Source organism: Ictidomys tridecemlineatus, chromosome 5 (genome assembly GCF_052094955.1).
Source record: "Ictidomys tridecemlineatus isolate mIctTri1 chromosome 5, mIctTri1.hap1, whole genome shotgun sequence".
NCBI lineage: Eukaryota > Metazoa > Chordata > Mammalia > Rodentia > Sciuridae > Ictidomys > Ictidomys tridecemlineatus.
This window is the reverse complement of record NC_135481.1, coordinates 54,676,391-54,701,657: the sequence shown is the minus strand read 5'-3', so window position 1 is coordinate 54,701,657 and position 25,267 is coordinate 54,676,391. Positions and strand designations below refer to the sequence as shown.

General features: G+C 37.1%; 1 long non-coding RNA gene across 1 annotated transcript in view; it reads right to left on the bottom strand.

Annotated features, from left to right (window-relative positions):
• Window positions 1-341: 341 nt before the first annotated feature.
• Window positions 342-25,267, bottom strand: part of LOC144377541 (uncharacterized) — a 62,199-nt gene continuing 37,273 nt past the window's right edge. The window contains exon 3 of the long non-coding RNA XR_013438532.1: window positions 342-732. This is a non-coding gene — a long non-coding RNA (uncharacterized LOC144377541). The remainder of the gene's footprint in view (window positions 733-25,267) is intronic.

Here is a 25,267-nt window from a genome sequence, read left to right as displayed (position 1 = left end):
TGGTTAAAAAAATTTTTTTATCTATGGGGACATGATCTTAGACTTTCTTATTTTGAAGTTCTGCTGATATCACTCCCAGACTGTCTTAAATTGTTGGTATGCTTTCTTTTTTCATTTCATTTTTTAAAAGTATTTTTGTAAACTTTCTTATCATACAAGTCCCATTTGCTTATCAAAGTGAAATTTTGAAATAATTGAAATAAAATTAAAAAGTAAAAGTATCAAAAATGCCCATATACAGAGATAATCTCTATTAAATATTTTAGCAAATAAGCTTCCAAGAATTTTCTGTCTATATATGTATTCACTCTTTTTAAAGAAAAGAATGATATTGGACTGTGTATACTGGACTACGGACTGCTCTATATTTATTGTATTCTTTATAAAACATTTAGAATAATTTAGACTGCTAGAGATTCTTAAAGTATGGTTTAAAATGAGATAAAATAGTTAAAGAAATACAAAGTTTTGTTTCCAAGAAAGGGATTAGTTCCTTCTCACGTTACTTGAACTTCAGGGGCATTTATATTGAATTTGGATGCACTCATCCCCTAGCCACAGGCTTCCAAGGCAATGACTGTGAGTCAGTGTGAAGCTTAAAGTAAAAGATTCTTAGATCATAAATTCAATTAACACATTTTCCCCCTTCAAAGGAACCATGAGAGCCCAAGTTCCAAGGATGAGTCTTCATTAGCACCAAAGCATCTTTCTGTTCATATCTGTTCCAAGAGCCTGAGGATAGAATGAGAATTTCTTTATCAGTATTTGAACCAAATTTGCCATTTGAATTTTAAAAATTTTAGTTAGCTTTCATTTAAACATGTATCTTTGATGTTGCCTCAAACCCCAGTAATTTTGCATGTTGGAAATGGATGTGTCCACTTAGCAGACCTGAGCAATTAGCCTTTACTACTGATCTAACTCAGGGTCTTTAGATTCAGTGTCAGTGGATAGAGGGTTCTGCAGGGCCGCTTGATGGAGAAGTCAATCCCAAGGAGCTCCCTCAGGTATCAGAAATCCTTTTCAAGATTCCACTGTTTATTCCAGCTGCCCTCCAGCTATTGGCATCAAACAGTATTTATCTGTTACATATGCAACAAATCCAAGGCAAGCCTGCATATACAACTCTGGAGCCTCTCTACACTTGTCTGAAATCTGTAATCATAATTTAAAGGAAATTTTTCATACTCCCTATTAACAAATTATCAACAATCCATCTCTCTTCATTTCTCTATCCCTGGTTCTGGTGGACAAGTACTTGACTCAGTGGACATCTCTACTTCTTGCAGATACCCACAAACATAGAGATTTTTCTACCTCCCATGTCAGTGTGCTTCAATTTCAGGATGAAGCATCAATTAAGCATTCTCCTCCTGCATTTATGTATCATACCTGGAGGTAGTCCAGAAGTCTAAAGTCAAGGACCAGCCTACAGTTTAACATGGCCTTGGGAAATTCAGTGAACTCTGTCTTTACTGAAATGCCTATACTACTCAGCAATCTTCAGGAGCAGAAAAACAAATCTCAATACCTAGTACTAGGTATAAATAAGCATAAACACTGGATACCTTTATACTATAATCAATTATACATAAGATCAAGATGCCAAGTAATGGATCACATCTCACTGCCAAACTCATGATCACTTTTCCTTGGGCTTGAGTTGCATAATCTCATAATTACATGAAACTTAGACATTGGTCTTCATGTCACCTCACTTCTGTCAGCATTCCTTGTGAACCTCCAAAGCCACCTCAAATAACTGGTTTCAATACCAGAAACAGTAAGTAAGGACAACATTCCTTTGCTTTGCTCCAATCAACTACTGACTCACTTGCCCTATATATAGCAATCAATTGACCCCCATCTGAAACCAACAACCACCTATGGAGAAAACCAGTCCTTAGAGTAAAATTTTCCTTTGATTCAGTACCACCCAAATCTTTCTTTGATTCTTTGAACTAAGTACTGCAGCCCAGGGTAGCTATATGTCTCTCAGACGCTCAGCCAGAAGAAGAGCAACAGGCCCTACACTTTATTTCAATTACAAGTCACTTCAAGTTCAAGTAGCCAAAACACCTAGTCCATACCCTCTTTATCAAGTAAGAGCAGTAATAATGCCAGGCAGGCACTCTATCCCAGGCTCTTCAGTTCCACCTACAATTAGGGGTGCATATAGGGTTGTCATTCAGTCTCCAAACCCTTCTACCTATAATACCTTGCCAAAATTCACAATCATTTCATTCAAAAATGGAAAAGCTAGATGCAGAGGCAGTCTCAATATTTGTAAATACTGGATTTCTGCCTTTCTTAGTGTCAGCTAAACCCAAATCTAAGAAAAGTATAAGGCTGACTTCAGCAGGCACTAAAGTTTTTCCAAGATACTTAAACTAACAAGGCTGGATTTGTAGTGTCCCATTTCCAGCTTTTTAAAAATATGTTTGTAGAGAAAGTCAAAGCAGAGGTTGTCCCAGTATAACAAATAAGTCAGGATATCCTAAAAGGCTGAAAGGCTGATTCATAATCTTCTTAGCAGCATCCCTGGGGACAGAGAACATGAACAACCACTGAGGTCAGATGCTTCAGAAAAAGATCCAATAAGAGTCAAGATTCAAGGAAGCAAATTTAAACCTCTAAGTGACCACCTGAAGCCTATTCCACAAGCTTATCAAATTTTTTTCCTATAATTTATGCCCTACACCCAAATTTGAGTTATAGTTTATATCTAATTAGTGTGCTCCCTTCAAACAGGCATGCAGCATGCCAGGCTTCACATCAAAGCAGTCCTAGCTTTTAAACCAGGTAACTGAACTAACATCACACAACCTGTTATGTTTTTCTGGAATGAATGTTTGCTGGATAATCATGCTGTTGATTTTTCTATCTCACTTCTCAGGTTTAATTTATACTCTCCAATTTTCTTGTTATGGTCTTGGTTTCTACCTACCATCTCTATCCTTGCAATGTGTAAATAACCAACACTGTTAATGGCCTTACTAGATTGACCTGAGCCTGACACCCATTTCATTCAGATGGTGCTCCGACCTAACACATCCCTGTCCTGCAAAGATGATTCAAGTTTCAAAGCACACTGGAACAAACTTTATAATTTCTTGCATTTCAATTTCATTCATCCCGATTTCTTCAAGTAAAATGATGGATACTTAAAATCAATGCAAGGTACCTCACTCTAGCATGACAAATCTAGAGATGACTCCCTGCAAATATTTTTAAATATTCTTTCTGTTTTAGTCAGCTTTTTCACTGATGTGACCAAAAATACTTGGCAATAACAATTAAAGGAGGGAAAGTTTATCTGGGGACTCACAGTTTCAGAGGTCTTAGTCCATAGACGGCCAACTATGTGGCCCAAGGTGGGTCAGAACATCATGGTGGAAGAGTGTGGTGGAGGAAAGCAGCTCAGGGCATGGCACAAAGAAGAAGATGGATGAGAAGGAGAAGGAGACAGGTATAGAAGGGGATGGGGAGAAGGAGAAGGAGAAGGAGGAGGAGGAGGAGGAGGGAGAGGAGGAAGAGGAGGAGAAGAAGAAGAAGAAGAAGAGGAGGAGGAAGAAAGGGAGAGAGAGAGAGAGAGAGAGAGAGAGAGAGAGAGAGAGAGAGAGAGAGAGAATGTGCACGAGCACACTAGCTTTGTTCAATGAGAACAAAATATATATCCCAAATGCATACCCCCAGGAACCCATCTCCCCCAGCTACACCCTACCCATCTACAGTTACCACTCAGTGAATCCCTATCAGGGAATTAGGAATTAATGCACTGATTAGGTTAAGGCTTTCTTAACTCAATCATTTCACCTCTAAACTTTCTTGCATTGTCTCACATGTTAGCTTTTGGGGGACACCTCATATCTAAACACTTTCACTTAGATAAGATCATTCAACAAGATATGCTTAATATTTAAGAACTCCTCAAATTTTTGGTTCACATATGTTCCTGTGTATCTCAGATATCCATGGTCATTAACACATTGGCTGTGACTTTGAGGCTCAGGCCATGGAAGTTGTACTTCTCCTGTAGCAACATCACACAATCTCAAAGGGCTACCTCTAAATCCTAGTTTTAGTTGATTGTGGCAATCTGTGTTTCATTATTAAAGAAAGATAAGATGACAGATTAGGCTAGTTCCTACTATCTTGGAATAGCAGCCTTAAACATTTGGAAAATGTAAGCACAAAAATATTTAGGGATTTGAAGAGCATAGGTTTTATTTGCTGTCAAGAAGAGAAAAAGCAGAAGACTATCACAAAACAATTATAACTTTGGGTTTTATCTTTTTGCAACCAGGAGACTGATCAATTGAGTCTGCTACCATTTGCTATGGATTGTGGAATTACTCAGATCTCTAGCATCTCTCATTAATTTTTAGCTTCGTGTTTAGCTGGGTAATAGTGAAATCTATATGCCAACATGTTTTTAGCAAACACTACCCAGATCTGCTAGCAAAATCACTGCTCATGGCCATGTTGAGATATAAAGCAGAAAAATTGAGGAAAAGAGAAGGAGTTTTCAAAGAATGTTCATAAAGATTTTATAGGCTAGAGTTCAGTTTCAGCTATGAATTTCAATTTGTTGTAATTTTTTATCTCTTATAGTATTCATGTCTCAAGAAATTATCCTGGAAGAAAATTATTTTGAAATATCTTTTTCAGTGCATGGAGGAATGTTTTATTTTATTTTTCTTCACAAAAATTGCAAATATTTATTGTGTACAACATGTTTTTAACTATATGTACGTTGTAGAATGGCCCAATTAAATCTTGCATGTTTATCATTTTTCTGTTGGCATTTTTTCTCTGTGTGTGTATGGTGCTGGGAATTTAACCCAGGGCCTTGTGCATGTGAGGCAAGCATTCTACCAACTAAACTATATCCCCAGCCCCACATGTTTATCATTTTTCTAAAGTGAACACTTAAAACTACTAAGTGATTTTCAAAATATAATACATCATTATTAACTATAATCACAATACTGTATAATAGAGCTCTTGAAATTATTCCTTTGTATCCTTCAACCAAGATCTCCCATTACCCTTGCCAGTTCCTCCAGCTCTTGGTAACCACCATTTCACATTTAAGTGAGATCATGTGCTGTATATGAGTAATAAGAATTGTAATGCATTCCAATGTTGTCGTGTATTTAAAAAAGTAATGATAAAAAAGACAAGAAAAATAAAATTAATCACCAAAACAAAGTACAGGATTCCTTCTTTTCTAAGGCTGAATAGTAATTCACTGTGTGTGTGTGTGTGTGTGTGTGTGTGTGTTACACTTTATCTGTTCATCTGTTGATGAATACTTAAGTTGATTCTATATCTTGGCTCTTGTGGATAATGCTGCAATGAGCATGAGAGTGCAGATATCTCTGATATACTGGTTTATTTTTCTTCGGTAGTGAAATTGCTGGTAGTCATATAGTACTTCTAATTTTAATTTTTAAGTAACTTTTACACTGTTTTTATAATGACATACTAATTTGCATTTCAGTCAATAGGGTACAGAGTTTTTCCTTCTCCACAATCTTACCAACATTTATCTTCCATCATTTTTGTAATAATCATTCTAACAGGAGAAAAATGACATTTCATTGTGGTTTTGATTTGTATTTTTCCTATCATTACTGATGTTGTGCATCTTTGCATATGTGTTTGTTGATTTGTTTGTCTTCTTTAGAGATATGTCTTTTTTAGGTTCTTTGCTCTTTTCAAAATCAGGTTATATTTTTAGGCTATTGAACTCTGTGAGTTTCTTATATAGCTTGAATATTAACCACTTATAAGATTTGTGAGTTGCAAATATTTTCAATCATTCCAGAGTTTGCTTTTTTATCCTGTTGATTGTTCCCTTGGCTCTTCAGCTTATTAGTTTCATGCAATCCCATTTGGCTATTTTTGGTTTTGTTGTCTCTGCTTTTGGGGCCATGTTTTAAAAAAATCAGGAGATTCAAGATGGTGGGTTAAAGGAAGGTTGTACTTCCAATTTCTCAGGATTCAATCAGTGGGAGTGGTACTTCTCAGTGAGGTGCTGAGAATCTACAGGAACACTGCAGTTTCACCGAGAAGAGACTCTGCTGCTGAACTAAACCAGACAAAAGACTACATACTCTGCTCCACACACAAATTAACCATACTCCAACTTCAGCTATACTTGAATACAGAGACTACAAGAGACAAAACCTGAAACTGAGAAAGTAGAAATGCCTGAGAATGGGATGGGGACCCAGGCCCCACTTGCAGACTTCACTCCTACAGCAAAAACAGAGACCACATCTATGAAGAGTTTCAATCTAGTCACTCTAGGAGACTTTGGCAAGAGGAAAAAACAAGTTAACACAATGCTTCCCAAAATTCATAATTCACCAATGGAAAAAACAAGTTAACACAATTCCTCCCAAAATTCATAATTCACCAACAAGTGATTCCAAAGATATTGAAGTAAATGAAATATCAGATAAAGAATTCAAAAGAATGATTACAAAAATGACCAATGCATTACAGGAGAACACAGGGAAAAAAAACCTTGAATTAATTAAGGAAGCTAGTAAAGGAAATGAATAAGAAATTCAATAAGGAGATAGAAATATTGAAAAAGAATCATACAAATCTTCAAAATAAAAGACACAATAAATCAAAATGTCCAGTAGAAAGTATCTAATAGAGTAAATGAGGAATGGATAAGGTGGCTAAATGTTAGAATATTGAGATGGTATTAAAGGAAATAAATAATCATAGCCAGAATATATGAGAACTCTGGGACAGCATTAAAAGATCAAATTTAAGAATCCACTGGAAGTGAAAACTGTTGTGAAATGCAGGCTGATAGTATGGATAATCTCTTCAGAGAAATAATAACAGGAAAACATCTCTCTATAATAAAATTGAATATAAATGGTCTCAACTCTCTGATTAAAAGACAGTGGTTGCAAGAATGGGTTGAAAAACAAGACCCAACTATACATAGTTTGCAAGAGACTCACCTTACAGGCAAAGACAGCCACAGGCTAAAAGTGAAAGGGTGGAAATTGATAAATCATGCAAATGGAGTCTGAAAACAAGAAAAAATAGCTATTCTTATATCCAACAAAGCGGACTTCAAACCAAGATTAATCAGAACAGACAAAGAAGATAACTTCATACTGGTAAAGAGAATAATCTAACCAAATGATATAACGATAAATATTTATTATGCCCCAAGTGTTGATGCACCTAATTATATAAAACAGACACTGCACAAATTGAAAACTCAGATAGATACCAGTAACATGATACTGGGTTATTTTAACACACCTCTCTCACCAATAGATGGATCACCCGTACAAAAACTCAGTAAAGACTCTTTGGACCAGGGAGATATTATAAATCAAAAGGACTTAACAGACATCAATACAATATTTCATCCAACAAAAACTGAATACAAGCCTGGTGAAGTGGTGTATGCCTGTAATTTCAGTGGCTTAGGAGGCTGAGACAAGAAGATCATGAGTTCAAAGCCAGCCTTAGCAATTTAGTGAGGCCCCAAGCAACTTAGTGAAAACCTGTCTTTAAATAAAAAGAGCTGGGGGTGTGGTTCAGTGGTTAGTGCTCCTGAGTTCAATCCCAGGTACAAAAAATACTGAATAACTTAATAAATTTTCTTCTCAGAGGCTCATGGAACCTTCTTCAAAATAAACCATATGTTAGATCACAAAACAATGCTTAGGAAAAAAATATATATACACACATACATATATATGTGTGTGTGTGTGTGTGTGTGTGTGTGTATATATATATATATATAATATATATATAAAATAGTTTCTTGATCTTATCAGATCATAATGGAATGAAATTAGAAACCAATGCCAAAAAAACCTTACAGAAACCGTATGAACATATGGAGATTGAACAATAGCTTCAGAATGATGAACAAGTTATAGAAATCAGGGGAGAAATTACAAATCATTACAATCAAAGGAGAATAGTGATACAACCTCTGGGACACTATAAGGCAGTTGTAAAAGGACAGTTAATAGTTACAAGTGCCTATGTAAGAAAATCAGAAAGATCCCAAATAAAAAGCCTCATGGTGTATCTCAAGGCCCTTGAAAAAGAAGAACAAACCAATTCCAAAAGCAGTAGAAGGAAGGAAATAATTAAGATCAGAACCAAAATAAATTAAACTGAGAATAAACAAAATAAAAATAATTTTTTATTGAAAAAAAGTGTTGGTTCTTTGAAAAGAAAACAAGATTGATAAGTTCTTAGATAAACTAACAAAATGAGAGAGAGAGGACCAAAATTAATAAAATTAGAGATAAAAAGGGAGAAATTACCCCAGATATCATAGAAATACATTATGGATGATTTTGGAAACTTTTACTCCAATAAAATTGGTACATTTATAGACATAGAAAACCTGCAAAAATTAAATCAAGAGGACATAGAAAACCTAGACAGACCAATAACAAGCACAGGGATAAAAGCAATAATAAATGCCTTTCAACAAAGAAAAGTTGGAACCAGATTTATTCTCAGCTGAATTCTACCAAAACTTTAAATAATAGCTAATGTCAATGTTTTTTAAATTATTCCATAAAATAGAAAAAGATGAAACACTTCCAAATTCATTTTATAAACAAAATATCACACTTGGACCAAAACTAGATAAGGACACATCAAGAGAAGAAAACTACAGACCAATATCCCTGATAAACTTAAATGCAAAAGTCTTTTATAAAATGTTAGAAAATCAGAGGACAGCCCCGCTGAGCCAGCGCTGAGCACAGGTAGGCTCAGTTCAGCCCCAATGGCACCTGCAGAGCTCAGGCAGGCCCAGGTTAGCCTCACCAATGCTCGAGTAGCCTGCACTGGGTCCGAGCTGCACGTTTGAACACATTGCCCAACACCACCACCCAGGCCCACCCCACTCAACCTGACACTACATCTCTGAAAGCAGCCGCCTCCAACTTGGGACACTATCATTGCCATCTTTAGTTGTGGCAACTCCCAGCTTGGAACACTGGCTGGGCAGGAGAGGTATTGGAGCCCTGCAGGAGCACTATAAGGCTAAAGTGTAAAACAGTAACGCTGCAGATTCTCAGTGCTACAGGAAAGACACACAAACAGCATGAAAAAAACAAGAGAAAAAGTGCCCCAAATAAATCAAGATACTACAATCATAGAATCCATGGCTAGCATAACAGAATAAATGACAGGAGTTCAGGATGTACATAATTAAAATGCTCTATGAATTAAAGGATGATATCAGAGAACAAATACAGGCAGCAAAAGATCATTTTGATAAAGACCTACATAAGCAAATACAGGAAGCAAAAAATTACTTCAATAAGGAGATGGAAGTTCTGAAAAAAATAAAAACAGAAATCCTTGAAATTAAAGAAACAATAAACTAAATTAAAAGCTCAATAGAAAGCATCACCAACAGATTGGTCCACTTGGAAGACAGGACTTCAGACAATGAAGACAAAACATATAATCTCAAATGTAGATCTTACAGTGAAGATGGTAAGAAACTATAAACAGAACATTCAAGAAATATGGGATAATATAAAAAGACCAAATTAAAGAGTTATTGGGATAGAGGAAGGCATAGAGTTCCAAACCAAAGGAATGAGCAATCTATTCAATGAAATAATATCAGAAAATTTTCCAAACATGAAGAATGAGTTGGAAAACCAAATTTAAGAGGCTTACAGGATGCCAAGTGTACAAAATAACAACAGATCCACACCAAGGCACATTATCACTGTGGTCTACATTCTTTTGAGGATTATCTATTTTGTCTTCATTGTTTGATGACCTGCCTTCCAAGTGGTCTACTCTGTTGGTGATGCTTTCATTTGAGCTTTTAATTTGGTTTATAGTTTCTTTCATTTCAAGGATTTGGGTTTTGTTTTTTTTAAGAACCTCTATCTCCCTGTTGAGGTGATCTTTTATTTCCTGTATTTGTTTATGTAGCTCCTTGTAGAAATGATCTTTCACAGCCTGTATTTGCTCTCTTATATCTTCCTTGAGTTCACAGACATTTTAACCATGTACATCCTGAACTCCTTCTCTGTAATTTCTTCTGCTGTGGCTGCCAATGATTCTAATGATGTCACATCTTGATTTGTTTGGGGCACTTTCTTCCCTTGTCTTTTCGTGTTGCTCTTGTCTTCCTTTCCAGCTCTGTGGGTCTGGGGTGTTATTGTTTTTATCCTATAGGTTTGTAGTGCTCTTGTAGGGTTCCAAGACCTCTCCTTTGTGGGAAGGACAATGTTAACAGATCACAATATCAACAATAAACCACCTATGAACAACTTGTTGTTATTAAGAGTTTACAGTTTGGTCTCAACATACAGAAATGTTGGATTCGATTATTATCTATGATATAATCAGTAGTTTTGTAAAAGGGTTTACAGTTTCTGATGGTGGACAATGAACTGGGCAAGGGTCTTATGTCAATATGCTGAGGAAGTAGGAAATGAGGATATAGAGTTAATATATCTTAGGAAGTGTGAAAGAGAAATCTAAATAAGAGGGTTAGTGACAAGAGAATAGATAGGAAGTAATTTAGAGTAGGCAAGTACATGGGAAGATAGTAGAGTACATAAAACAAATACATATGTACTTAGAAAAATACAGGATGTTAAAATAGTAAAATTTGGAGGCGGAAAGAATGAGAGAAGAAAAAAGGAAAGAAAAAAACAGGGCATATACAACACCTCTATATTATGTTATTTAGATGACCAGTCTGCAAAATCCTATTTTATGCAAAGTTCTTGGTTTCACATATGTTGGGGATGTGAGAGTAGGAGGATAGAAAGGTAGAAGAAAAAGAGGAAAAAAAACTCTCAAAGGAAGAAACCAGTGTTGTTGCTACTTTTAGAGATCCGTATCTTTCCTGCTTCTATTCTCATCCAATCAGTGGAGCTATCTGTTGTAAGCTGGTGTCTCTGCCCTCAGGATGGTGGATATAGCCAGGGTGAGAAGGTTGGACCTGGTGCAGGGCTCCTGGACACAGGGATTGGCACCTGCCAGTCCCTGCAGGTAGACTGCACCTCACGGGTCTCTTTTTGGGACTGCTCATATGACTTTGAGCACCTGGTACTATCTCCCTATCTTGCCTACAGATTTCCCAATTCCTGGTCTCTCAGTTAGGCTCCAAAATTTAGCCCCATCTCCCTCTCCCTTAGCAGTTCCCAGATTTGGGAACTCCCACACCAAGGGTCCTGTGGGCAGCACCCTGGTCGCACTGCAAACCTGTCCAACTGAGAGTTGTTTTGTGTTGGGAAGCTACGGTGTTGGGTTATCACTGCTGGGGAGAGGGGAGAGTTGGAAACCTGGTACCTGGCCAGCTAGAGATCCGATCTGGGAGCTGTCCCCACCAAATTTGGAAAGGAAGGTGAGCCAAGATGGAAGGATCTGTTTCGAGCACTGGGATGTCTGGTGAGGTGTGGGGAGCCAGGAGATAGTGTTGTGCTGTGGTAGGTAGCAGCTGAGTGACCAGCATGGGAGTAGAGCGAAGTCTGGGAGTTCTGTAGAGGTGCTGATAGGTGATTCTGCTAAGGCACTTTCGAGCCCTGTGTTGGCTAGAACTTGGGGTGGGGGTTGGTGTCAGGAGCCAGGGGTCCTGCTCCAGTATTGAGGCCCTGAGCCCTGCATGGGGTCACAGCACTGGTGATCTGCATGAGAGCAGATGTATAAGGGTCCTCTAACACTCTCAGAGATGCAGTATTCTGACTAGGTGAGATCTGGATCACGGAGCAACACACAATACTGCCTCCCTCTGGCCCGCCATCTTTCTTCCTCCAGGTCTTTAATCAATTTTGAGTTGATTTTGAGTCATAAAAGGGGCTGATTTAATTGTTCTGCATGTAGATATCCCATTTTCCCAATACAAATTAATGAAGAGACGACTTTCTTTTCTCCATTGCCTGTTTTTGATTCCTTTATTCAAAATTAATTGACCATAAATACCTGAGCTTATTTCTGGTCTGTCTATTCTTTTCCATTTGTTTTTATAACTGTTTTTTTTTTTTTGTGTGTGTGTGTGTGTGTGTGTGTGTGTTTGTGCCAGGACCATGCTTGTTTTGATTATTGTAGCTTTGTAATGTATTTTAAAATCAGGTGGTGTTATGTCAATAGATTTGTTCTTTTTGCTGAAAAAAAAATGCTTTGACCATAGGAACCTTTTATGGTACTATATGAATTTTAGGACTTTTTTCCTATTTCTGGGGAAAATGTCATTGGCATTTTGATGGAGGTGGCCTAGAATCTATAGTTCACTTTTGGTAATACGCCATTTTAACAGTATTAATTCTTTCAATCCATGAATGTATGTTTCCTTTTGTATCTTCTTCCATTGCTTTTACATTATTAACACATATTAAGATTGTACAAATTATTGAGTTTCAGTATGACATTCACATGTCGGCATGTTTTGTGCCTGATCATGTCCCCTTTCCCTTCTGCCCTCACTTCCCCTTCCTCTTCCAATTCCTTCTCCAATTCTGTTCCCTTAAAATGTCTCTTCTACTTTCAGGTCACCCTATTTTCCCCTCTTTACATCTCTCCCCCCCACCCCGAAAAAAATATTTTTCATTGTTGTTAAATTTTTTCTTAATTTTTTTTCTTAAGTATTTTATTACTTTTTGTTATTGTAGCCAGTGTGAATAGGATTGTTTGCTTTATTTCTTCCTCGAATGGCTCATTGTTAGAGTATAGAAATGTTACTTGTTTTTTATGTTGATTTCATATTCTGCAACATTACTGAATTCATTTATTCACTCTAACTTTTTTTTTCTAATGTTACCAAACCTTTCTCAGCTGCTAATGAAATCTTTATGAAGGCTTTCTGTATATAAGATCATGTCTTCTGAAAACAGGGACAATTTAGCTTCTTTCTTTCCAGGTTTTACATTAGGATATTCCAGTGACTGTTGAGTTAATTCTATAGGGTGGGACTGGAGCCTGGGCTCACAAATGAGGATCTGAGACTGAATCCTGAAGGGGGCTGATATGAAGCCTGGGTACACAGGGGCTGACCTTGCACTGGGATGACCCTTAAACCTGAGTCTGCAAGGACTAGCCAGGTGCTGGGATTAGCCTAGTGTCTGGATTTACTGGGATGAGCTTGGAACTCAAGACTGTGGGCTCCAGCCTGTCATGGGGCAGGCCCCAGGTGTGAATCTGTAGGCATAGGTCTGGGTCTCTCATGTGTAGAAGTGGACGCATGGTCTCAGTCTGTGGGGTCTGGCCTGGCACTACGGTCCACTGTGACAGGCTAGCACCTTGGGTCTGCTGGAACATGGAGTTGTAGCTACCAGCCTAACACTAGGCAGGCCCAGAGCCTGGTGCTGGCCTGGTGTCTGAGGTCAGGGGTATAGATATGGTGCTTCGGTAGTTGAAAGCCTGGGGCCTTGTGGTCTGGCCTAGATATGGGCTGGTCTGAAACCTGGGGCCTGCCTGTAGCCTAGGGCCACAGAGGCTGATCTGCATAGAAAAATATTTTTAATAGCTAGTGGACTTATATCTCGTAAACCTAATTTCTAAAAGCACAAAATCTTGTTTTCAGTTACTAAACCTTGCTCTGCTCCTAAGAGAGTCTTCCCTTGGTAGTGAATGGGGGCCACACACCAGACCTTGGCAGATGCTATAACAATGATCAGTCCTCAGGAAGTCTGGATAAGCTGAGTTTCCCAGGCTAGAGTTTCCTGAGTAATTAAATCTGTATTACTGAATATAGAAGCTTTCACTTGAGGTACCCATTCTGGCCATCCCTTGTGTGATATTCTGCAGTTAAATCAGACCACCTAAAGGGAATAGAAATGTTCCCAGCAATCATCAGCATAGTTAAAAAATATAAAGCCAAAATTGAATGGCCCAAAAGATAGTCACTGTTTATATTATCTGCTTCTTCATGGTGTTATATGTGCATAAATAAAAGTTCCAAGGAAAGGACCAGAAGGCCAGAATGAACATCTGGAAAATGTATGACAAATGTGCAATCCATTCGTCTTCCAATTTCATCCCAATTCTTTGCACCACCCAATTCCAGTTCCACAGCACTACACAGCTTGTAGAAGACAGTCATTATCTTGCTATGCAGCATTAGCTCATGTTGTAAGATTTCATGAGACTATGAAGGTTGAACAAAGAGAAGACAGTAATATATATATATATATATATATATATATACATATATATATATAAAAATATAAAAGATTATTTTAATGTCATGGAGAATAAAGGCCTTCTCTCTCTCCCTTCCTTACCTCTGACCATTAGGAACTACTTAGAAATGCTATCATAATTATACTTACATTCCATCATTTCTTGATACTCCAGAGTATATATAAAATGAAAAGATAATGTTTTACCTTGAAAGTTTGAAATGGAAAAACCTTCTGTTCATGGATCTCTCTGGAATGTAGTGATTTGTGTGATTGCAATCACAGAGTCAGCTAAAATAGCATAAGAATTCTCCAATGTCTTCCTTCTGTCAAAAGGAACATTTCCATGAAACTACCTTTATAGTTAGAATGGCTGTCTGCTATCCAAAGAGCTCTAAATGGCTATTAAGCAACCGGTAACTTTACCTAAATTTAGAGCAATTAGAATAATTTTCAAGGTTTTGAACGGTCGTTCTGACTTCCCTTTTCCTTTGTCAAGATTCAATGGAATCAAGAAAATAAGCAGCCTGGATATGAATAAGACTGAAGTGTTTGGTGGGACTTTCCTTAGAAACATAAAGGAGTCGGACTGTTTTCAAAAGTGAAATGCATCCGTACCTTCAAAGTAATTTTTGAATTTTAATTATTATAATTAAGTAGGGTAATGAGATGCCATTATCAGAACATTTCCTCCTTAAAAAAAATCAAATCATCAGGTGTGGAGTTGAATTAACCCCATTCATCTGTGGGGCATAACATTACACACTCATGCAAGGCTCATCATTTTTTATTATGTTTTCCTACTTCATTTCTGTTCCCCACTCTCATTCTATATCATAGTTACCTTCTCTGATGCGCTTGATATGTTCCCTTACATACATATGTTAGATACTTGTACACTTTTTATGCATGTGTGTGTGTGTGTTTGCATTTACTTACATAAGGGCATTGTGGTATGAATATTGTTTTTTTTTTCTTACTTTGGAGAAATCATTTGTTTTTGAGATATAACCATGTTACTCTATGTGCACCAAATGCTTTGCTTCTGGTTTCTGCATAGTAATCCACAGTGTGCTTCTGCCATTTTCTATCATTCTCCAGTTTAGACACTTAGGTGACTTCCAACCCTTCACTTTACAACAAGCAACACTGTGATGATTATCCATGCTCAGCCTTTCATGAATCTTTAAAAGAGTGTCCTCAGGATATGGAGTGGAACTTCATAGTAATATATGCATTGTTAATTCTACTGAGCAGTTCAGTATCTGCTCTCTAAGACAGCCGGGCCTGTTTAATCTTCCATCAATGGTACATGAGACTTTCTCCTCACATTCTCATTAGTATTTGATAGCATGACTGTAATTTTTGATAATTTAATAAGCATAGGATGGCATCTTAATTTAACAACATTGAGATGTTGGTCTGTACTTTTGCAGGAAGGTTGTATATGTTTTTGTTTGCATGAGAGTAGTTACATTACATTAGGTGGGAGCATGCTGTTGCAAAGTTTGAGAATGGGGGAGACTGTGTATATATAAGGGAGATGTTGGACCAGATGCTGTTGGATACTCAGAATCCATCAGCCCTCCCAATGAATCACATGAGCCATTCATACCTTTTAGGAAACTGGTTTCCACTCAAAATAGAGAGGATTTTGTTGTTGGCAACTAAGACTGGCTTATACTATAATTGGTACAAGTGGTTACAAGCCCTCATGGAGTAAAGTGGGAATCTAGAATTGGCTGTTCAGTAGGTTAAGTCTGAATGCAGTGAGCATCTGGCTTCCATTATAAGACAGGTCACTGCAGGATTTTATCAGTGGAATTTTATTTTCCCATATGAATTTTTAAATGGATTTGATGAAAACCTTTAAAATATTCTTGGATTTATTTTTAAATCCCATCAAATATATAGAATTCTTTGGGATAATTTACATTGTTATAATATTAAGTTGCCCCAACAAATATGGCATGACTCTATTTGTTTGGGTTTTTTAATGTCCTATAAAAATGTTTTAAAATTTTCTCCAGAAGAGTTTGTAGGTTTTGGTTGAATTCTTTCCATTTCTGAGTGATGTCCATTCCTCCTCTAGTCCGTTAGTGAACGTACTTATGAACTGTATTTGTTGTTAATCATTATAACCACATTCTATAATCTCTATAAAATAGAAAAGGAATGGCAGAAGAAAAGGATAAAGTTGCCCGTTACCTAAGAACATGTACTTCACAGGTTTTTAAAAGTACTCTGGTGGAGGATGTCTTGATGCTACTACATTTTCTAGTCTTTTATTGCTGGTGTTATTGGTTCTAACAGTTTCTCCATTGACTGATTTTTTTTTTACATAAATGATCTCATTTTCAAATAATGATTATTCACTTTCTTTCCTTCCAATTTTTAACTCTAATTTATTGGCCTATTCATTGGCTATAATTCCTACATTGTGCTACAGGATCAGAAGTAGGGAAAAAATCTATTTTTGTCCCTAGTTTTAAAGGGAATGGATAAAGGGACTGCACAATAATCCTAAGAAATACTAGAGACTACTGTACACCCCGATGTTTGAGGGATGTGGAGTTGGGGAGAGGGAGAGGAGAGGGGGAATCCAGGGACTGCTTGGTGTTCTGTACTTATTTTGTACCTCCCCACCTGCCTGGGTTGTTCAAAGACTGTCATTTTGTTACTTGCTCTTATCTGGGCTTCTTTTTTGCCTCAGTTTGTATTGATGTAAAATCTAGTGTCACGGTCCTGAAAGGCACATTCTAATCATTTTCTTAGAATAAAAGTAGGATGGTGAATATCCTACACTGATATTCTACTTCCATTTGTCTAAGATCTAAGCTTCAGTGCATGAAGGTTAGAGGTTCTGAGAAGGGATAAGAGAAAGAGGGAAGATGGGAAGTTGGCAAAGGACACATTACAATAAATATCTGTGACCAGAGATCTTTTTCCTTGAACATCAAAAAAAATACTGATACTCCCAGGGTAAAAGGAATCAAATTGATAAAAAGGCATTTGAGAAAAAGCTAAATCAAAGCTTTGGACTACCTTCTTGCTTCTTCCTCTTGCTATTCTCTAATATGAAATTGAACTTCTTCGAGAAAAGGACTGACACTGACCTGTGTTTTGGATATAGGTGACGAGGAGGAAAGGAACATAAAAGACAGAATTATTTACTTATCTCAAAGCAGTTGCAAAAAAAAAAGTCAATTTCTTACTGCAGTATAATAAAAAACTTGGTCTTTGTCCCTAGATCCTAGCAGACAGTTCCTAAAGCATTTAGAATCTCTGAAGTGTATTTTGTGTGCTAAGAGATGGCTGCTGTTTGGGGTTCCCTTGATAGCTTCAGCATGGGGCTTAGTCTCCAGATCAAACTTTGAGCAGTAACGTGGAACTATTAACTCCATTGCCTAAATCCAGGGAAGGGAGAAAGGCTAGATATTGAGTTAAGCAATAATAGCCAAGGAGGGCCTGGGTTGTGGCTCAGTGGTAGAGCACTTGCCTGGCATATATGAGGTACTGGGTTCGATCCTCAGCACCGCATAAAAATAATAGTAGCAGCCAAGGATAGAGTCAATCAAGCCTATGCAGTGAAACCTCCACTCTTTAAACAGTGTGGTTCTGAGAGCTTCTGGATTGGAGAACAATGACATGCTGCAAGAATGGCTTCCCTGGAGAGGGCATAGGAGCCTGAGCCCCATCCTTCCCCATACCTTGCCCTGTGCATCCATCTCTTCCAGATGGTTGTTTTCGAGTTGTGTCCTTTACAATTCACCAGTGAACATAAATAAGGTGACGTCTGAGCTCTTCGAGCCATGATTATTGAACCTAAGGAAAGGGCCATGGGAACCCCTGATTCAGAGCTGACTGGTCTAGTGGAAACCTGGCACTTGTGCCTGGCATCTGCAGTGAGGGCAGTCTTGTGGGTCTGAGCCCTTAACCATGCGGAATCTCACATTCACACACAGTGGTTAGTTTTAGAATTGAATTGAATCACACGGGCCCTCAGCTGATGTCCAGAGAGTTGGAAAATTGGTTGTTCCTGTTGGAGGGAAAAAACAGCCACACACATTTGGAAGTGAGTTTTGTGAGTCAAAATCAGTTCATTCTCACAGATTTGGCCTTAGAGTTCCTCACTTATGTGATTCCAGGCCAGCTCTCTATTGCTTGTCCACATCTGTTCCATGGGAAACGACTTCCCACCTCTCTCCTTCTCGAGATGCTTGTCTTTCCCAAGCATGCACCAGCCACGAGGAGTCTATGTCCCCCATGTGCCAGACAAGTGTCCGACTCTTGAAGTCCCCACAAAGCTCACCTTTCACCTCTTGCATCAAACTATCTTTTGGAAATGAAAAAACTTACCAAAGAAATATATAACATCAAAAGATACAATATTACATGCATGATTTGATTTTGTGTAAGTAAAATGTAACCATAATTGAATAGATTCAGAAAATGTAAGGATATTTGTATATCCTTACTTGCAAATTGTTGATTTTCAATCGCATTTAGCATCCTTTAAAAATTGTGGTAAAAATATGCATAACAAAAATTACCATTTTGCCCATTTTTTAATGTATAGTTCAGTGGCACTAAGTACACTAAGAATGTAACTTTGCTGGGTATGGTGGCACATGCCTGTAATCCCAGTGCCTCAGGAGGCTGAGGCAGGAAGATCATGAGTTCAAAACCAGCCTCAACAATAGTGAGGCATTAAGCAACTCAGTGAGATGCTGTCTCTAAATAAAATACAAAATAGGTCTGGGGATGTGGCTCAGTGGTCAAGTGCCCCTGAGTTCAATCCCTGGTACCCACCACCCCAAACCCAACGCACGCACACAAAAAGGAATGTACCTAATTATCACCATCATCCATCTCTAGAACATGTTCATTTTCCCAAAGAAATAGAAGTTTAATAACCTCTACACACTGAGCATTCTTATTCTCAAAGCTGATTAGAGATAGATGTATTTTAAAACATAACTATTTGGATGTCACTATGTTACATTGTTCCACCACCAGCCAGTACTAATACACAAGTCTCTTTCAGCTATAAATGTGTTAGTGCTAGTATAAAATTTATTCTGGGTGGAGAAATAGAAACTGAAGGAGAAAGTGGGAAAGCAGGATTACACACAGAGAAAAGAATCACAGAAAAGATCCAGCTGACAGAATTCCGTAACCCTTCCAGAGGGTTGTGTAGGTCTTAATTCAATCAAGAAGTAAGTGTACTGGCTAACTGGAAACCACAGGGCCAAATGTACCTTCCTGGACTGAAACAGAAGGCAGAGCATCTGGCTTTGGTTCACCACATTAAGCACATCCATAATTCAGAAAAAGAATATAATCAGGTGTTTGTTCTGATTCTTGGCTTGGAAACTTTGAAACAGTACAATGATATTTTTCACTTTAAAAGTTGACTTGCTGCCCTTTCATAATAAACAAAACTTCACACTTAAGTATTGCTCCAGAATGGCTTTTTGTAACTGAACTTTGTTTAGATAAAAATTCTGAAAGATGTTATTCAGTAATCATCAATTATTTAACCAACCTGTGTCATATTTCAGGCACTGTTCTATGCATGGGGGTAAAAAGATACTCCATTCAAATGGGTCATGAAGGAACAGATGATAGAGAATGAAAAAGTGATATAGCAAGATGTCGATAACTGATAAACCCAGGTAAAGGGTAAACAGGTTTTTGTACTATATTTGCAAAGTTTAAGTTCTAATTTTTTCAGGATGCTACAAAAAGAATAAGAAAACCGAATACAGTTCATTTCAAATGTAATGAAAGGATCTTCCAATCTTTTTTTTTAAGGAATAATTCCTCATCTTGTTAGAGGTAAACATTTAGAGGTCAAATAAGTTTGTATAATTGACTTATAAACTTAAAAGCACCTTTTTTTTAATGCAACCTAGTGTACATTTCAGCATATTTAAGGATCTAAGACGTCTCACTGAGAAGCAGTTGGAAAGAAAGTAATGAAATATGAGAAGTAGTTGGAAAGAAAGCCAACTACTTTATTCTGTTTAATTCAGATGTCTCAGTGTATTTGAACATAGCACTTTTTTGAGGCACAGCTATCTAAAAATAGAGGTTTCAGAAATGCCACTGTAAGATAAGAAAAAATATCTCAATTTCTGTGGTATTCAAAATCTCTTAAAAGAAGCAATCCTTTTGTAATGCTGTGTATAGCAACAAGTTTACACAGATGCAATTCCAATTGGTTCTCAGATACCTTTTGTACAAGTATAGTCATGTGACCATCCACTTTTAAATTCGAAATTTCTGGTTCCTTACTGTGGTATTTATTGAATCTCATGCTGAGATAAATATATTTTGCTTATGCAATTGCCCAACCCTACTTGCTGAGTTTTTAGGACAGTCTTTCACTGAGTTTTAATGAGTACAATTAAATATACCACTAAGATAAAAACAAATGATCAATTCAGCTGCCTATTGTAAATCAGTTGATCTTGAAGTCCCTGATATAAATCCAAGATCATTAGCCTTTCCCCAAGATCCCTGGAGGCAGATCATCCAGGTAATCTCTCCTTTTCTTACATTTCTCCAAATTGACACGTAACATCAGATTTTTCTTGACATGAATTATGACATCCCTGTTACATTGACTATTGCTATCTGTTTCTTGATGAGTAAAACATTGAATCTGATTACTTTGAAAAATTGTATTTAATAGTTAAGAACAATTTTTCTTCATGAAAAAGATTTACAATAAAAATGTTGAAAAGTTGTCTTATTTCTGAAATGGCAAAAGACTTCTTGGAAGTAAAAGAAGAGGTAATTTTTTAAGTCCGTAAATTAAATGTGTGTGTGTTCAGGTATTTCTGATTAACTCCTATATGTATATGCACACAGTGCAAATGACCAACACCCGAACAAAAGCGGGACCATGAGTCCAGCTGTACAATAAATTCTGTCCATAACAGTATATATATTTGATAGCAGTTATAATATTTCTTAACTAAAGTTGAGTTTCTTTGTAATTATGCATGTCAATTTATAGACAAGAATACAATGATTCTCAGGGAGTGTTCAGAATGCATCAATTCTTATTTTCAATGGCTACATTGCTTAAAAAGTAAGTGCATTAATTTAAAATATGGCATTAAGTACTTAAAAAGCAATAAAAATGTATAAAACCAAATATAAAATATAATATTATTAAGTAATGAAAAAATGGATGATGCCAAACAAGCCAAACTTTAAGTTATCCAATGGTGACTTTAAATTGTCACATGTAGTCATAGTCTTGACTGTTGCACTCAGCACATTAAATAAATTGTCCCTTGACCTTGTTCATTAACTGTCTTGGTGTATTTCCCTAACCTTGCCTTGTACTTCATAAAATCATGAAAATAAAGAAAAGAAGACTAAAGGAAGAAAGGCAAAGAGGAATCCAATGTACCCTGGGACCCAAGTTTTTATGAGTATTAAAATATAAAATGACATAATTTTTACTTCTGATAGTGGATGGTTATGTGGAAAATGCTAATGACTTTTCTTCTTGGCATGTTAGCAGCTTTCCATTGTTGTGACAAAATGGACGAGGTAATCAACTTATAAGGAGGAAAGACTTGTTTTGATTCATGGTTGCAGAGGGTCCCAATATCCCTTCAAAGGCATGCCCACAAGCCTTGGCTTCCCTCCACTAGGTCCCACCTCCCAAGTATTCTACCACCTTCCAATAGCACCATCAGCTGGGGACCAAATTTACACATGAGCCTTTGAGGGACACTTAAGATCCAAAATAGAACATTCAGACCAAAGGTAGAGAAGATGGATTTTAATTATTTACAAAAAAACTACAAGTCTGAGTTTACTTCAACTCATTGAAATATTTCGTAGTCACTTATGCCACTGATCATTCTTTCCTTCATTCATTAAATCCATGGATTTGCAAACTACAGCATACATGCAAGCCACTGGCTTTGAAAAGTAAAATTGATTGGACTGAAATCATACTTACTGAGTTTATAAGTCTGAAATATTTACTACAGGGCTCTTCACAGAAAAGGTTTTTTTGGCTTCTGTTCCAATCAGCCATTCAGTCATTTAACAAGTGTTTGCAGGCATTGGTCTCAGTGATACGAATATAAGCATAAGCTCTGTCTCTGCCCCAGGGAGCTGATATTCTACTGGAGCAGATAACTAAATAACAATGGCATCAATAGTGCAGTCAAACCTAGAGTAGAGAAAATAGAGCAGATTGTGGGAACACAAATAATAGAATGGAGAGGGCAATAGTACAGGTAATCCTGAAGTGAAATTATATCTAAATGGAAGTATGAAGAGTAAGTAGGAGTTAGTCCAGAAAATAAGACCCAAGAGAAAGGGGGATTCCGAGAAGTTGTGAGTTCTGTAAGAAGAACACATGCTTCCTCCCAGGGACCAGAGAAAGAATGGCCTGAGTGAAAGTCAATCCAGTCAGAGCAAAGACTTTAAGAGGAAAGTTAGAAGAACAGTCAGGACCTGGATTATGCTGGGTTTTATAAGGAGTTTATTGTAGAAAGAAAAAAAAAAAGGAAAACCATTGAACAATTTAAGTCATGGGAATGATAAAATCAGACCTCATTTTAGAATGATCATTTAGACTCCAGGGTGGAATTGGGGTGAGAGAAAGTAGTTAAGAAACAGTCTTACCTCTGTTGTAGAGGTAAGACTCCTAGCTATGGCCAAATGAGGAGGCTGGAAAATTCTCTCCCTAGAAAAGCAAATAGAGGGGCTGGGAATGTAGCTCAGTAGTATATAGTGCTTGCCTATCATGCATAAGGCCCTGGGTTCGATTCCCTAGCACCACAGAAGAAAAAAGAAAAAGCAAATTATAAAGCTGGACACAATTGTCAAAAATAATTTTGTTTCAGCAATTTGGAAATGAACAAAAGCATGGAACTATATAAGAAACATTTATACTTGAAAATTTGCTTAACTTGGGGTAGGGATACTAGGAATCTGTGGTGTTCTGAACTTGGGCTACTCCCATGGCTCCCCAAGCTAAGCATCAAGATTTTCCAGTGAATCATAAAGACTAGTAGCTCACAATTCAGTGTGTGGAAACCCACATCTAATAGCATTGTCAGTGGAAGTGACAATCACGCATGGCGATAAAGTAGGTAAGGCTCATAGTCCTTTTATTCTGAGGTGGTAGCTGTGGTCGGAGAAGAATGTTTCTTGCTTAATTGTGTGCATATGCAGCAGATAACTGAAGAAAACTCAAGCCAGACTCACGTGCCTAGCCAGCCCCAAAGGTGATGCATGCACAGAACACACACACACACACACACACACACCCACCCACACACACACAGTAGGAGAGAGAGAGAGAGAAAGAGAGAGAGAGAGAAGAGAATAAAAGCTTAGGTATACTTGCAAATGGCATAACCATTGAATATTCCTGCTCTTACCCACACGCATATTTATTAGCCTAAATGGTGGAGCACAACCTCTTTTGAACTGGTGCCTTTCGAAAGCAATAAAAGCACAAGGTGACTCCAAGGAAGTAAATTCAAAATAAAAATATTAGGGCTAGGGATAGAGCTCAGCTGGTAGAGTGCTTGCCTCACATGCACAAGGCCATGGGTTCAACCCCCAGCACCACAAAATAAATAAATAAATAAAATATTAAATGAAACCAAACAAAGACACGGAGCAGAGATATCACTAGTCACAAGTCACATGCAGATTTCACAGATTTAGCTTGAGTAAGTTATTCAACAAACAACATTCTCAAAAACAAACTTTAGGGAAAAGAAAAATCATAACCCAGAATTGCTTTGATGTATTAAATAAATGTCCAGATCTCAACAAAAACTACTAGCCACACAAAGAAACAGGAAAGTGTGACTCATAGTCAGAAAATAGAGCAGGCAATAAAAAAAAAATTGGGGGTGTTTCTAGTATCAGAAAAAAAACACTTCAAAACACCATTATAAACATTTAAAGAAATATAGGAAGCCATATTTAAAGTATGACAATAATGAACCAACTAGTGAATATTCTCAATATTGAGATAGAAGTTATCCTTTAGAAATGGGTATTTTGGTGTTGAAAACTATAATAACCATATTTTTAAAAATTCACTATTTGGTATCATCAAGAGATTTGACACAGCAAAGAAAGAATCAGTGAATTTGAAGTTGGATCAATAAAAATTATACAATCTGAAGAAAACAGATAAAAAAATTGCTGAAGAAAAATTAACAGAACCTAAAACATGTGGGACAACATCTAACATATCAACATACGTGTAAGAGGGTCTGTGAAGAAGACAAGAATTAGCAGGAAAAAAGAATTTAAACTTAAAACTTTATGCTGTGTATGCTGGCACATGCCTATAATCCCAGTGACTCCAAAGGCTGAGGCAGGAGGATGGAGAGTTCAAAGCCAGCCTCGATGCTAAGCAACTCAGTGAGACCCGGTCTCTAAATATAAAGTACAAAAAGGGCTAGGATGTGGCTCAGTGGTTAAGTGCCCCTGAGTTCAATTCCAGTACTAACAACAACAACAAAAACATTTCCAAGCTGGATACAAAACAATGATGTACATATTCAAGAGGTTCAGTGAAGCCCACTCTTCATTGTGGTCAAATTATTGAAGATGAAACAAAGATAAAATTGCAAGTAGCAAAAGTGATGCAAAAGGAATCACACCTGACTTCTCTTCTGGAACAAAGGGGGTCAGATTGCAGTGAAGTGGCATTCAGAGTGTTGAAAGGGAAAAATCTTTTTAACCAAGAATTCTGTCTAGAACATCTACAACTGAGAAAAAAAAAGTGGGAAATAAAAACATTCCAAGACACAGATGGAGACAATTGGTTGCTAACTACTAATTTCTTACAAGGAATTACCAGAAGCATTAAAAGGAAATAAAAATCCAACTCCACAGTTAATCCCCTGATTTAAAATGGTGCACGTTAGCTAATTCTTATAATTCCTTTCAGGGTATAATTTCTACCCTCTCTGTGGAGGTTAATTTTTTTTTAATCATCTTCACTGAATTAACCCATTAGGTAGTATTGTCTTATATATTGGATTCCTATAAAAACTTAAATTGAGCAACTTACATAGGTGTCCTAT